The 12,958-nt window shown below is 44.3% G+C and overlaps 1 protein-coding gene across 13 annotated transcripts in view; it reads right to left on the minus strand.

The window, feature by feature from the left end:
* Nucleotides 1–12,713, minus strand: part of DGKB (diacylglycerol kinase beta) — a 781,129-nt gene extending 768,416 nt beyond the window's left edge. For 2 of the 13 annotated variants that reach the window (XM_089315158.1, XM_089315157.1), the window contains exon 1: nt 11,997–12,709. The gene's annotated coding sequence lies outside the window, so the exon portion shown is untranslated. Of the gene's footprint in view, nt 1–11,996 lie in introns of all 13 variants that reach the window. The other 11 variants (XM_089315159.1, XM_089315163.1, XM_017350434.4 and 8 more) reach the window with 8 other exon arrangements.
* Nucleotides 12,714–12,958: the final 245 nt, after the last annotated feature.

Below are 12,958 nucleotides of genomic sequence, written 5' to 3' on the forward strand. Positions count from 1 at the left end.
TTCCCAATCATTTATTGGTCAGGTATTATTTGAGGTAATAGTTTCATGCCAGGTATTGTTGTTAAGTAAAATTAAAAAGAACAGAGGCATCATGAGAGTGCAAGTGAGGTGAAAAAGCAGAAGCATCAAGAGTACTTGGGGTGCAGAGAATGGAGTGGAAATAGGCATTGCCATTGCACAGATGAAGAGGGACCATGTTAGGATGCTCTGTCTGAGGGCAGTGGATGCAGAAAAGATGGTTGGAAATGGGGCTACAGTTTTGTAAATAGTAATCATTTTTAAATTAAAACCCAAATTTAATCCCATGTTTAAATGCCATTGCCAAAAATATTTTAAAAAGTCACAATGAGAAAGAGGTTATAATATTCAGGATGTCTGTATGTGGCACAGCTTTATGACAATGTTGCTGTGGGAATGGAAAGGAAACCAAACACGAGCACTTAGAGAAATTACCAGAGTCAGACTGAGATGGAAGATCACAAATTTATTATGACACCAGTTTTCATGCTTTTGGTTTTTGATTTTTTTAAATAGCATTCAACACCCTAAGTGAGAAGCAAAGCCAAATTGCTCCTTTGATTTTGCCAGCTATAAAATGGAAGAATAGTACAAATAAATAAAGATTTGGGGTTCTTGTCTGGACAATAAGGAGAGGAAGGATGAAAAAAGTCACTGAACAAAACGATGTGTCCAGTTACTGGAGGTTGGTAGCAGATAAAAGAGCAATGGGACTGTTGTATCGCATTTCGTGATTTCAAGGGTGAAGTTCTACGTGATACAAAGATCCTGAATGGCACCACAACAATGTTTAACATGAACTATACTGGAATACCAATGGAGGTAAGGTGACAAAAAAGTTTCTGTCATGAGGGTTGAATGGCCAACCCACACAACTTAACCAAGCCTAACAATGACAGGAAAAAGAGATGCAGAAATATGCCCCTCCAGTTTGCTGAATCGGAAGCAGTAATAAGGAAGGTATTAGGTGATAGCAAGGGATAGATGGTGTTAGTATAAAAGTCAAAGCAAATAAAACAATCAATTTCGGTTAAACTCTGTGTCTGCTATGCCACATTCCACGCAGTGGAATACAGTCATGCATTGGCATAAACTTATATCCATGTAAACTCATGAATGTCTATTGAAATAGCCTTCCCAATTTTGCCTAGGTCATAGCACAAGCAGCTCTGCTCAATAAACTTTTTAACTTTAACCAAAAGTATCGAATTTTCTCCACTTTGTTCAGACTATACAAAGAAAATTAAAATTCTAGAAATATCCTCCACTTAGCACTAGAAAATCTACACACCTATTCAGACTGCCTTTCCTTCCTTGCTCCCTTTTCTTTTATAGAGGGATCCCTTTTGGTTCAAGTCAATCCATACCCCATAGTCTTGCATGATGTTCAATCCCACATTCTTAGCTATCCTTCAAACACCCCTTTTCTCTTTGTATTTTAAAGTCACTCTCCACTTCTCAGAGATGTTTAAATGTGCTTTAAAAACTCCCATCACAGGAAAAAGGCTTCTTCAAGCTTCAATTATTCTCCAAAAACAGCTTTCTTTCTTTAAGCCTTCATAGATGAACCCTGTCAATGAGTCACTCTTTTTCCATTTCCTGAACTCCTACTCATTCAACACATTTTCATCTGAGTTTCACCCCCATAACTCCAGCAGTACATGTTAGTCAAGATCACCAACGGTATCTGTGTTCAGACAAAAGGGATATTTTTCAGTCCTCATCTAAATTAACCTCTCATCAACATTCGTGTCTTTCTTACAGGACACTTTCTCTGGTCTTTAAAAGGTCACCAATTTCAGTCACTATGTTATTCCTCCTCTATGACAATTCATTTTCATTCCTTGCAAACTTGTCCACTCTAATAATCTCTAAAAAATATTGGGATACATCAAAATTTATTCCTAAACTATCTTCTTTTTCACTATGTTATTTTCCCAGGGATTCTTATCTGTGCTAAAGGCTTCAGTGTCTACTCTACTGCCGAATTTATATATCTCTTTCCTGGTTCTTTCCTGGTTTATTCTCATCTCTTTACTCCTATAGCCAACTTGTCACTCAATAGTCACTCCTGGATATGTGAGAGGAATATTGGTTTTCAAAGAAGGGTCAGAGAACAATAATACCTGGATACAATATTATAAATGCTTTTATTGTCCTGGACACAGTATTGTAAGTGCTTTTATAGCCCTTTATGAAATAAATGCCTAGTTTTCCCTCAAGACCCAACTTGAATTCTAAATGACCTAATTAATTCTTTGGTCTCTTGCTCTTCCCATCTACTAGAACAACATGAGCTTGTTTACCTTGCTGCATATAGCCCAGAGCATCACAGTTTATAATCAATGAGATTTCCCCAATCCTCAATTTAGAAACTTCTCAATGTCAGGGTTCAGTTCTATTCATAATTTTCTTTCCCAAATCTACGACTCTGATGCATAATAGGTGCTCATGATTTTTAAATGAAGAATTGAATGCTGAGACCAGTACATCCTAAACTATACTCTAGGGCTTTCAAAGATATATTAACAGATGCTCCCAGAAGGAGAGATTCTGTGATTAAATAAGGTCAGGGAAGTCTGAACTAAATCCCACTCCTGGAGACTCCAAACACATATTACATCTGAAGGATGATAGGAAGTCCTAAAATAGAAGATGATTTAATTGCATTTAATGATTAAATGAAGAAAGGACTTTAGTTTTAAGATACACATTAGCATCCCTTAAAAAGTTTTCCTTATATTTTTCCATGGTTTGGGTTTTTAAAGATTCCTTAAACTGTTTTCAAAAATTCATTTGAGAGAGAGCACATTCACTTCCATCCACTGGTTCATTCCCCCCAAATGCCCAGAATGGCTGGTAAGACCAAAACTGAGAGTTGGGGACTCAATCCATATCCTCCAATTGGGTGCTAAGGAACCCAGGGTCTGCATTAGCAGGAAGCTGGAGTCAGGAGTCAAGGCTGAATTTAAGTTCAGGCACACCAGTGAGGGACATGGGCACCTTTACTGCTGGGCTAAATGCCTGTCCTACTAGTTAGTATCTTAACTCATTGGAGTCAGCAACACAGATGTTAAGGAACCAAAATGCATGGCACATTCTCTTAGTCCAGGATCCTCCCTGATGGTAAGACACAGATGCTAATTCAATTCCTCTGATGTACTTTTGATGCTTTTTAGTGGAGAAGATACTTTGCTTCTACTATTAAACATGCATCAAATCTAATGGATCCTTGTTGTTTTATTTCCTCACAAAGTCGCTAACTTCAAGAATCAAAGGGCATATCTAACCACACAGAACAGCAGTATTAGTACAGCCTCACTCATCATTTCATTTGTTTCTGTTCTTTCAAAAGTGCTCTGATAAAGATAACATCATCACCTACGCATCCAATTCACCACCAGCCAGCAGGTAGCTTGGATGATAGGAGCGTTAATATCTCCCAAAAACAATTTTTCCACTTTCACAATGTGCTGTCTAGTGGAGTTTAGCTAGTCTATTCAAGACCAGCAGCTCCAAACATAACAGTCCCCCTGAGAATGGCTTTTATGCTGGGCTTTTCTTTAACTGGTGACAGGGAAGAAACCCCTAATTTGCCAAATAGAAAACCCCAAGATACGCCATGGCAAACAACATTATGTAACAACTGAGAACCCCTCCTGGTGATCAGGGCTCTGCTTAAGAAGACAGGAAAGCAGAGTGACTCATCAGCTTGTGTGCTCTTTCTCGAATCTAGTAATTTGGGACCAGTGCGGGGAAGTTACAAGTTGTTAATGTGCAGCTCAAAATGACAAGCAGAAGTTACTAAGCAACATTACGCACTCCCGTTTTCCTAACCCTTAAAAGCTGAATAACGCTGTGAAAGGTAAAGGCAGAAGCAATGTGGGAGGCATGTTTTTGAGTGAATGGAAACGCCTTGCTTGATAATTCTAAAACTCTGAATCACCAAGAGTCCATTTGTCTTGGATTTCAGGATTACTTCAGGTGTATAACATTACCTCTCCTACTCCCAGCCACCTCTGACACTCACTGTCAACCACACAGACCAGATTTAGAAGAGAAACAAAGGATTTGGGGAAGGGCAGGAGTGGCCCCTAGGAGTCTTGAAACCCGAATATTCCTGCAGGGACAGGACCCTCTGCCCTTCCTCACGGATCCTCTTTGCCTGACTCCCAGCACTGGGACAACAGCAGCGGCACGTCAGATGCTTTCTTCCTTGTGTGGCTGTGTTTGCTGCTTTTGTTCTGCTCCACAGAGGTGGGGACTCTGTGGAGGACCTGTGTGCTGTAAGTCCTCTTTCTTCACCAACTCACATGGTGCAGCCCCTCAATGCCAAAGTCGCAACAGGATTCTGGAATTTGGTGTTAGCACTTCTGTCTCTTAAGATGACAGTTTTAATATCTCTATTTGAAAGGGAGAGACAGAGAGATAGAGAGAGAATCTTCCATTTGCTGGTTCACTCACCAAATGATTACAATAACTGGGGCTGGACCAGGACAAAGGCTGGAGCCTGGAATTCCTTCTGCATCTCCCATAATGAGCTACAGGAACCCAAGTCCCTGGGTCATCTTCTGCTGCTTTCCCAGGTGCATCAGCAGGGAGCTGCATCAGAAGTGGAGCACCTGTGACTACAACGGACACTCTGACATGAAATGCCAGCGTTGCAGGTGGGGATTTATCCCACAGCATCATCTTAAACTTTTCAGAAATATCTGGCGATTACTTAAAATCCCCAACACACACACACACCAAGTGAGGCAGAACAAGTGAGAATTTCCCAGGCCTTATTCCTCTATTTCATTAAGGAACCAGCAAAGGAATTCCTTGGTCAAAAGCCAAGAAAAAACACCGTTTTATATTCTCTGTCTCAGCAAAGCAAGTTGCTGAGTAAACCACAAACTCATCTTCTCTGTCTGCAGCTCTGTTTTCAGGTCAAGGACCCCATTTTGCTTTCCCACAGCACCTGTATTTCTGCTACCTTTCCAGTTCACATCCTTTGAAGGGAGTAAGAGTCACATCTTCTCAGCATGTTTGGGTACAAACAACAAAGCAATCACAGGGAGCACCACAGAACCTTATTTTGTATATTAAATGGATGATAACCACAACTGTGTATCACACATTAATATCACGGGGAAAAACAAAAGATCTCTCACTCTGACTTCAAAGTAAGGGAAAGACAAAGTTTTTAAGGGTTATTTGGATATGGGAAGTTTAAATGTGTTATCTATTTTATGCATGTTAGCGGTTTCTTCTTTTTTGTAGTTCAATAAAACCATTTGGGCAAACTAAGAAGCAATGTGGACCCTATACAGAGACTTATTATTATAATATCTAAGTAATTTTATGAGTTTCATAAAATATCTTTATTAATAAATAACCAAAGTGAAGATTTTAGATTTAATTGCAACATTTTATTTACTATTAACACTTTACTCTTTATCTGAAACAACATTCCAACCAAATTAAAAAAAAAATCAAGCAGCCAAGCTGAGTATTTTTGAGTGTTTATTATTGTGAATTTAGTTGTTCGTGTATGACTACATCATGTAATTCTTTTTTTTTCTCAGTGGTAAACACACTACCAAAGTTTAAGGCAGCACAATAATGGAGTGTGCACCTGACAGACCAGGTGGGCATCTCAGTAAAGAATTCAGAGCCCCATCTGCATTCAGCTTTCATGCACGTTGGGTGTGGGTCTTCTTTCTCCTCCTCCATTCCCTTTCTGGAATACTGCTGCGTGGAGGGCTTTCTGGGAGTGGAACCCCTCCCAGAACTTTACAGTAGTCTCCTTGGTAAAGTGCAGATGAGAGTCCCCTAAGGTGCCCCTGGAGAAGGCTGGGAGGGACTCAACCAGGTTACTGAACGAAGGCAGAAGGCAAGAATTTCGACATAAAAATGCTGGTTTGCTTCCAAGCTTGCTTCCCTGTCCCATCACACAGCAATTCCCTGTTACGCTTTTGGCCCCTGGCAAACACATAGGCTCATGTCTACGTAGCCACCTCACATTCACCCCTTAACAGGAGTAATCTTCTGGAGGTAACATGGATGAAGGTCCATCTGCTGAATCTTCTTCAGTGCTGACTCACAGGCGTGCATTTGTTATGGGGATTCTTCTCTTACTACAGATCCTACACACTACATAATTTCATGAAGTGGATTCCATTTTTTCTTATCTATATCTTCCAAGAGGAAATCTAAAGCATAGAACTTAAGTTACTTGCTCACGGTCATCCAAGGACTAAAGCCCAGGCAGTTTGAATGAACAGAGTAAGTTACAATCCTCACAACGTGGTTCCTAAGGACAAATGATGCAATTCAAATAAGCTTCTTTGCATATCGAGAAATTACACCTGGGGTTGATTTGTTCTCACCCTCATCTCAACTCCATCTCATCATGAACAATCAACACCATACAACCCGGAAAGGAACAGAAAGTACAGAGCAAGGCCCAGCAGCTGCCCTGGGTCACCTTACACTGAGTTACTCTGTTGATGGGAGTCTGAAGACATTTTAAAAACTATCACATTTCTCACTCCAGCTGTTCCTTGCCTGATTATAAAACTTGTTTGATGACTGATTCGTATAGACTGAAAGGATAATAAAATACAGTGATTGGACCTAAGATGATACTTTTAAAAGTATCTGGAAAACCTTATGTGATTTCAAGCTCATATAGTGCACATTTGATAATGCTTAAATAACTACTAAATGACATTATAAAATAATTAAAAATGAGAATTCAAATTCTCATATAGACTGAAAATGCCTTTTTGGGAAGGAGCGAGGCATTGACATTTTCCCCATGAACCATTATTTCATTCGTCTCTAATGGTAGGGATGTATTGAAATACACTTCACTAGTAGCCAGCCATGACTATAAACTAAAATCTACTAAGGTATTTTTCCTCAAAGGACATAAGAGTCCAAGAAACAATTTAAAAAGCACCATTCCACAGCAAGAAAATATCTTTAATGAACAACTTATAATAATATTTGCTTTTTCCCTTAACACCAGAAATGAGTTATCAATAGAAAATTAAGTTGTGTGATCTGGAATAAATACACCATCTATCACATTCCAAAATATCATTCCTCTCATTCTAAAAATGTAATGTCCCATAGAGTAGCAAATGTGTTTTGAGTGACTGTATAAAAATCGTGGGTTCTAGTTATTACAATACACTCTCTGGCTCAGATCTCATAGCTTGCATGTGCAAGAGAAGTCTCTAGACTCTTTGGATAAAGGCTCAACACTGTGGAAGTAAGACTATAATCTCTTCAGGGAATGGAATTAAAACCTTGAATTCATTTTATTAAGAGAAGTGTTTATGGAGTTCCAATATTGTATTACATATTGTGCTAACTGTGAAAATTCCAAAGATAAGTAAGGCTTGGTCCCCTTCTTCTAACAGGTGATTTGAGTGCTCCGTAGAGTATTCAGTAGTGAAGGCAGGCACAAGCAGTCCAGATACAGCTAATGTGTCCTGACACTACAGTGAAAGCCCAAGGGACAACCATGCATCAGGTGAAGCATAGTGTGAGCACAGAGGCATCTGGATGTCAATATATGAATCACAGACTGAGACGCAAGTGTAAACCAACACAGGAGGCACAAAACAGCATAAACTGTAGAGGGCTATGGGAACCCAGTGGCAATTAATAACAGATTTGGGGCTGTTTGTGTAAAAGCCTGGATTTCTGGGTTCAAATTACAGCTCCGTATCTAGCGATTTGTAACCTCAGACAAGTTAGTTAATCCTGCAATTCCTCAAGATGATCTTTTATAAAATAGGACTACGATAATCATAGGACTAGCCCAGTGTCAAGACTAAATGTATAAGCTGCTTATAAAAGTATCTGGCATGTAGTAGGAACTCTGTAAAGTTATTGCTATTGCATTATAACTACAAGAGAAGTACCACCCTTAATAATCAAATCAGATCCAATTTTGTTATCACTCCCACCTAAACTGTTACAAATGGCAAGAATCCAGGCCAACATCCTGAATATATCTGCAAAGCTCAATCATCCCTTACACAACAGCCTGTGGTCCAGAAGCATCCACTTTGCCTAAGGAATACAATCATTGTATTCTGATTTTGAAAGTATGAGCTCTTGCAACCATTGCAACCATCATGACTGGCATGCTGCCAATCAAAAATAATAGGTCAAGGACATTGTGTTTCAAATGTACAATGTCATACAAATTCCCTGTTAAAAGGCAAATCATTCGTTTCAAATTGTTGACTCAGATAATACTTTAAAAAGAATTTCAGTTGTTTAAATTTAGCATGCTGAGAAAGACCAATCTTAAAATATTGCTTGGCTGTACGCCCACAACATTTTCATTTTATCCCTTGTTAGTGTTTGTCTTCTGTGATAAGAAGACAAGTGACAGTAATTGTGCTAGTCTCCGTAACACTTCACATTTTACCTAAGGAACTATTTTGTTTTAATTCCCACCAGTTAAAGATGGCCTTTAGCTTCCTGGCAAATTTTCAGAATGTGATTTTTGCAAGAACCAGTGAGGTTTCCATGCCCTGTTTTACCTCTTCAGTCATCATCTGGCCTTTTTCCCACAGTTTTCTTTGAATCGTTATTTCTCCTCTTTAAAAAAAAAAATCATGTACAGGAGATTATCTGAAGACAAGTATAATCTAATTTTCATCATCAGACCTTACAACTATTTCAAGGGATGTTTCAAGTCTGTGCCCTTTCCTTGACCTAAAAGATTCCCACCCCACACACAGCCTAAAGAGTTTGTGTGAGTGACGCTTCAGCCAAAGAATCTGGACATAATTTTACACTGGCCTCCCACCCCAAGCTCCCCTTTTTCTATCCATCCTTCTACGTCTTCAGATCTCCCAGTTTCTCTCCTCCCATATTAACTCCACCATCTTCCTTCCTGGCAACAGTCCAGCATCATTTCCACAGTCTGTGGAGCCAAAGCAGAACTTGAAATTGGAATGCTGAGTGCACCAAGTTTGTTGTTATCTGGAGTCAATTTCAGTTCCACTTAAGGTAGATCCAATCTCGGATATCATCAGAGCAGGGAGATCTCTGATAACTGATCTAAAAGTGAACCACTCACCACCCACAGCATCCACACTTTGGTAAGTTCTCACCTAATGCATAATAGAGTATCACTGCAATAAACAAGCAGCAAAGCCATTAAGACTTTGTCCCCCTGGGAGCTAACCCTACACCATCAGTTACTAAATACACTGCCTCCAGCAACTTGCTTATTCCCTCTGAGGTTTTCTTCTAAACAGAAACAGTCATCGCTAGTCTCATAAATGAGACAACATATTCAAAGCCCTTGACCTAGTACTGTGACTACCACCCTCACACTAATTGCCAGCTCCTCATTCATTATGTGACAGGCAACATCATACATGGGAATAATCCAGAGAGCTGTTGAAGGAGTTGAACCTACTTCATAATCAATAACTAAGGGTGAGTCTGTGCTCTGGACTCTCCGTTGAGGTCAGCTTTTGTGTCAGTGTCCAACAGAAGACAGAAATGGTATAGATAGGAGAGAGGAGATGGGAAGAAGCATCTTCCTGCTTTTTCCTGGTGTTTCTGCCAGGCAGATTCTCCTAGACTGGAGGTGCCACTCCTAAGAGCTTACGGCAATAGTAGCATGCATAAAGACAGCTCTGCTCCTGAGACAGCCAGGAGAAGCATGCAACAAAGGATAATCTGCAAATGTCATTTCAAGCCTGTGTATTGCCTGGTAGACACCATTAGCAGGCAGAATTAGGTTTAGGGACCAGCGGCTATCTTTGGCTTGTCTGGGTACAACTCTTCCTTCCTTCAATAGTGTGCAAGGAAAAGCATGAGTCATAGGATCCCTGCCTAGTTCACACATCATCCCTGCAAACCTCACCAGTGGTTGAAACATTAAAATAGTTGCTTTCTCTCAAAACCGATGGTGAAATCCTCCTCCCCAGACACACTGTGAGATTTGTGGACCAGTAAGACAAGAAAAGCGTGAAACGGAGGCACTGTTTGCAATCCACTTCACCACCGAGTTTCTATCATTACAGGAAGTTCAATAAACTTCCATCAGTGATCTCAGCTCGATTTCCCTTCACTTTAGTTTCAAGCTATAGTCTGTTCCAGGGGATCAGGGGACTCCTTGCTTCTCGTCTTTATATAGAGGTTTCCTTTTTTAATGCAGTCTGAAGTTTTTAATATCCCTCATGCACGCGCTACAATAACAAATATATTCCCTGGACTATATTTTACTCAGTGATTCAGAAAGTCACGTGTGGAACTGATGCACAAATTAGGCCTGTGGAACAGTTTGCCTGTAACAAACTGGGTACTCCAATAATTCCGAAAACATCAAGGAAGCCTTTCTCGCCCGAGAGTCTCAAGATGAGTAGCCAATTAGTCAAAACAATTCAAATCACATCCTGGGCATGCTTTATTTTTAGCAAAATAATGAAGACTGGGTGGATTAGAGAAAGTAATAAAATTGCTAAAGCTGAAATAACAGGCTAAGAGTGGCCCTAGGTCTTCTCTTTTCTCAAGACAGAGGAATTCAGGATTCTCTGCCTTTCACGTCCGTAGTTCCAACAGTTGTGAAGATCCCTCATCCTAGGGAATTTATGCTAGCACTTATGCAAGTGTCCAGACTGAAATCCTGGATTCTGTTTTAGGTAACTTTTTTTTAATACTCTCTCTTAGAGAAAGATGAAGTAGTACAGTACTTTTTCCAATGACTATGTCCAACTAAGTCTTACATCTTTCTGAGTGCCACGCTCCTTTTATTTATGTTCTTCCTCTTGTTCTCAGCCTCCCCCCATCACAAAAACCTGGTCTCTCAGAGGAGAGCTCAGCATTGTGGGGCCATTTCTGCTTTCTTTTCTGGGGCCTTTTGTCTCCTGCCTGCATTCACATTTCTGGGGCCATTGGCTTTACAAAGATCTGTCCCTCGCGAACCTTTTTTTTTTTTCTTTTTTTCTTTTTTTTTTTAAAGAGTTGGTTACCTGCAATTTGAGGAACCAGTTAAAGTCGGTTTTCAGAAAGTTTCCTAAACCTTCGTTCTCTGCCCGTGAATGCAAGTGGTGCTTAAGACTCCGTTAAGGGCCCTGGATGTAAGAATCCCAAGAAAAGGCTGCTGAGGGAGAACCCGGGACCCCCGCACCGCCCCGCGCGGACCCTGGGGCTGCCCCAGTGCCGTCGGGGGGCTGCGCACCTGCCCGCGGCCGGCTGCACATGGTTTTCCTCTCAGCCAAGCCGCCAGACTGCTACGCAGACGGGGAAACAACCCTGGACTCAAACTCACGACAACGAACCCGGGTGTGTGGAAACAAAAACCCTGACGGACAGCTCAGCGGCGACTCGGGGAGCAAGTTTCTGGGAAAGAAACCCCGAGTGCGGTCCCCGACCCGCGGCGCACGAGCGCTCTCCACGGCTGCCAACTACGGAGAGGAGCCCGCCAGCCGGGACGCCTCAGCTCTTGGCCCCGGGCGCCGAGAATTCACGGCCCGCTTTCCCAACTTGGCTCGCTCTCCCCCGCGCCGGCCTCGCCGACCCGCAGCCCAGCCGGAACCTCGCGGGCGACCCTCACATACACACGCTCGCGCGCGCGCGCGCGCGCGCGCGGGGTCCGACTCACCGCAGTGTGGTGCAGGCGGCGCGGGCCGGGGCCGCGGTCGCCGAGCCCTGGAGCTCCTGCAACTCCGCGGGCAGCCGCCTCCTCAGCGCGCGGCCGACTGCCCGGCACCGGGGGCCCCCAGCAGCCCCGGACCCGCGCCCAACATCTGGCAACTCCGCGGCGGGCGCGAGGGCGTGGCGGGCGGCCCGAGCCCGGCGTCCCCCTCTTTGCCCTCCGCGCTCCCGCGCCTCACTCAGGTCCGCAGCCTCCCGTCCCCCGCGCTGCCGCTGCCGGCACGGCCGATGGACCTATGGCCCCCACGCACGAACCCCGGGCGAGCCGAGCCGAGCCGGCCGGCGGGGAGTACCTGTTGGGGCCGCGCGCTCGTCAGCCGTGTCCCCCGGAGCCCGCGGCGCACATCCAGACGCGGTGGAGACGGCGCGCGTGTGGCGAGGAGGCGGGGACCGGCGCGGCTGCGGGCGGCGGGCGGCGGCGCTGCCTCTCTCTGGCCGCTGCTTCTGCGCCCGCTGCCGGAGCGAGGAGCCAGGGCCTCCCCGCCGCCGGGCCAGACGTGCAGACGCGGCCCCGGGGCTGGGCTGTGATTCCCGGCCCGCTGCTCCCCACGTGCCCCCGCAGGGCTGTCTGCCTCTCCCTCACGCGCTAACTCCAGGCAGTGGCGGCCCCCGGATGAGCCGGCGCCTGCCGGAGCCACTTTCTGCGGGCGGTGGCAGCTGCGCACTCGGCGGCTCCGTTCCACCTAGGTCACCTGCGAGCAGGTGACCGCGGGAGGGTGGGCGGTGGGGACCAAGGAGCGTCCGAAGGGGAAGAGGGAGATGAGGAGGATGCCCTGGAGTCCTGTGTGTTAAGACTAGGACAGTGGGTGCGAAGAAGCTGGGGCGGTCTGTAATCAGTGATTCAAATGGGTGCAGCATCAGCACCCCGCTCACCGGCCTCATTGCAGCTGATCTGTGTGCCCCCGCCCCTTGGGGGCCTGTGTGCTTCCCCCGCCTGAAGCCCACTGCCCCTCTCCATCAGCTGCAGGCTGTGGCGAGCCCCGCTCTCTCCTCTCTCCTCTCTCCCAGCTGGGCGCGCCTTCTCTCACCTAGCTTGTTATCAGCACAGCCTCACCTGGGGACCAGCAGGCAAACTCAGAAGGTCAAGGACGCGCCTCAAGTCCCCAAGGTCGTCCCGTTGAGTTTGCTCGGGCCGTAGTTTGTCTTCAGGTTCTTACTCTGTAGCAGACTGGGGAGTCAGGAACAACCCTCCCTGAACACACACACACACACACACAAATTTAATTGAGTGGCACTTGTAATCCGCTGTCAATCT

This window comes from Oryctolagus cuniculus, chromosome 16 (assembly GCF_051225735.1).
Source record: "Oryctolagus cuniculus isolate XC-2025 breed Fujian yellow rabbit chromosome 16, ASM5122573v1, whole genome shotgun sequence".
Lineage (NCBI taxonomy): Eukaryota > Metazoa > Chordata > Mammalia > Lagomorpha > Leporidae > Oryctolagus > Oryctolagus cuniculus.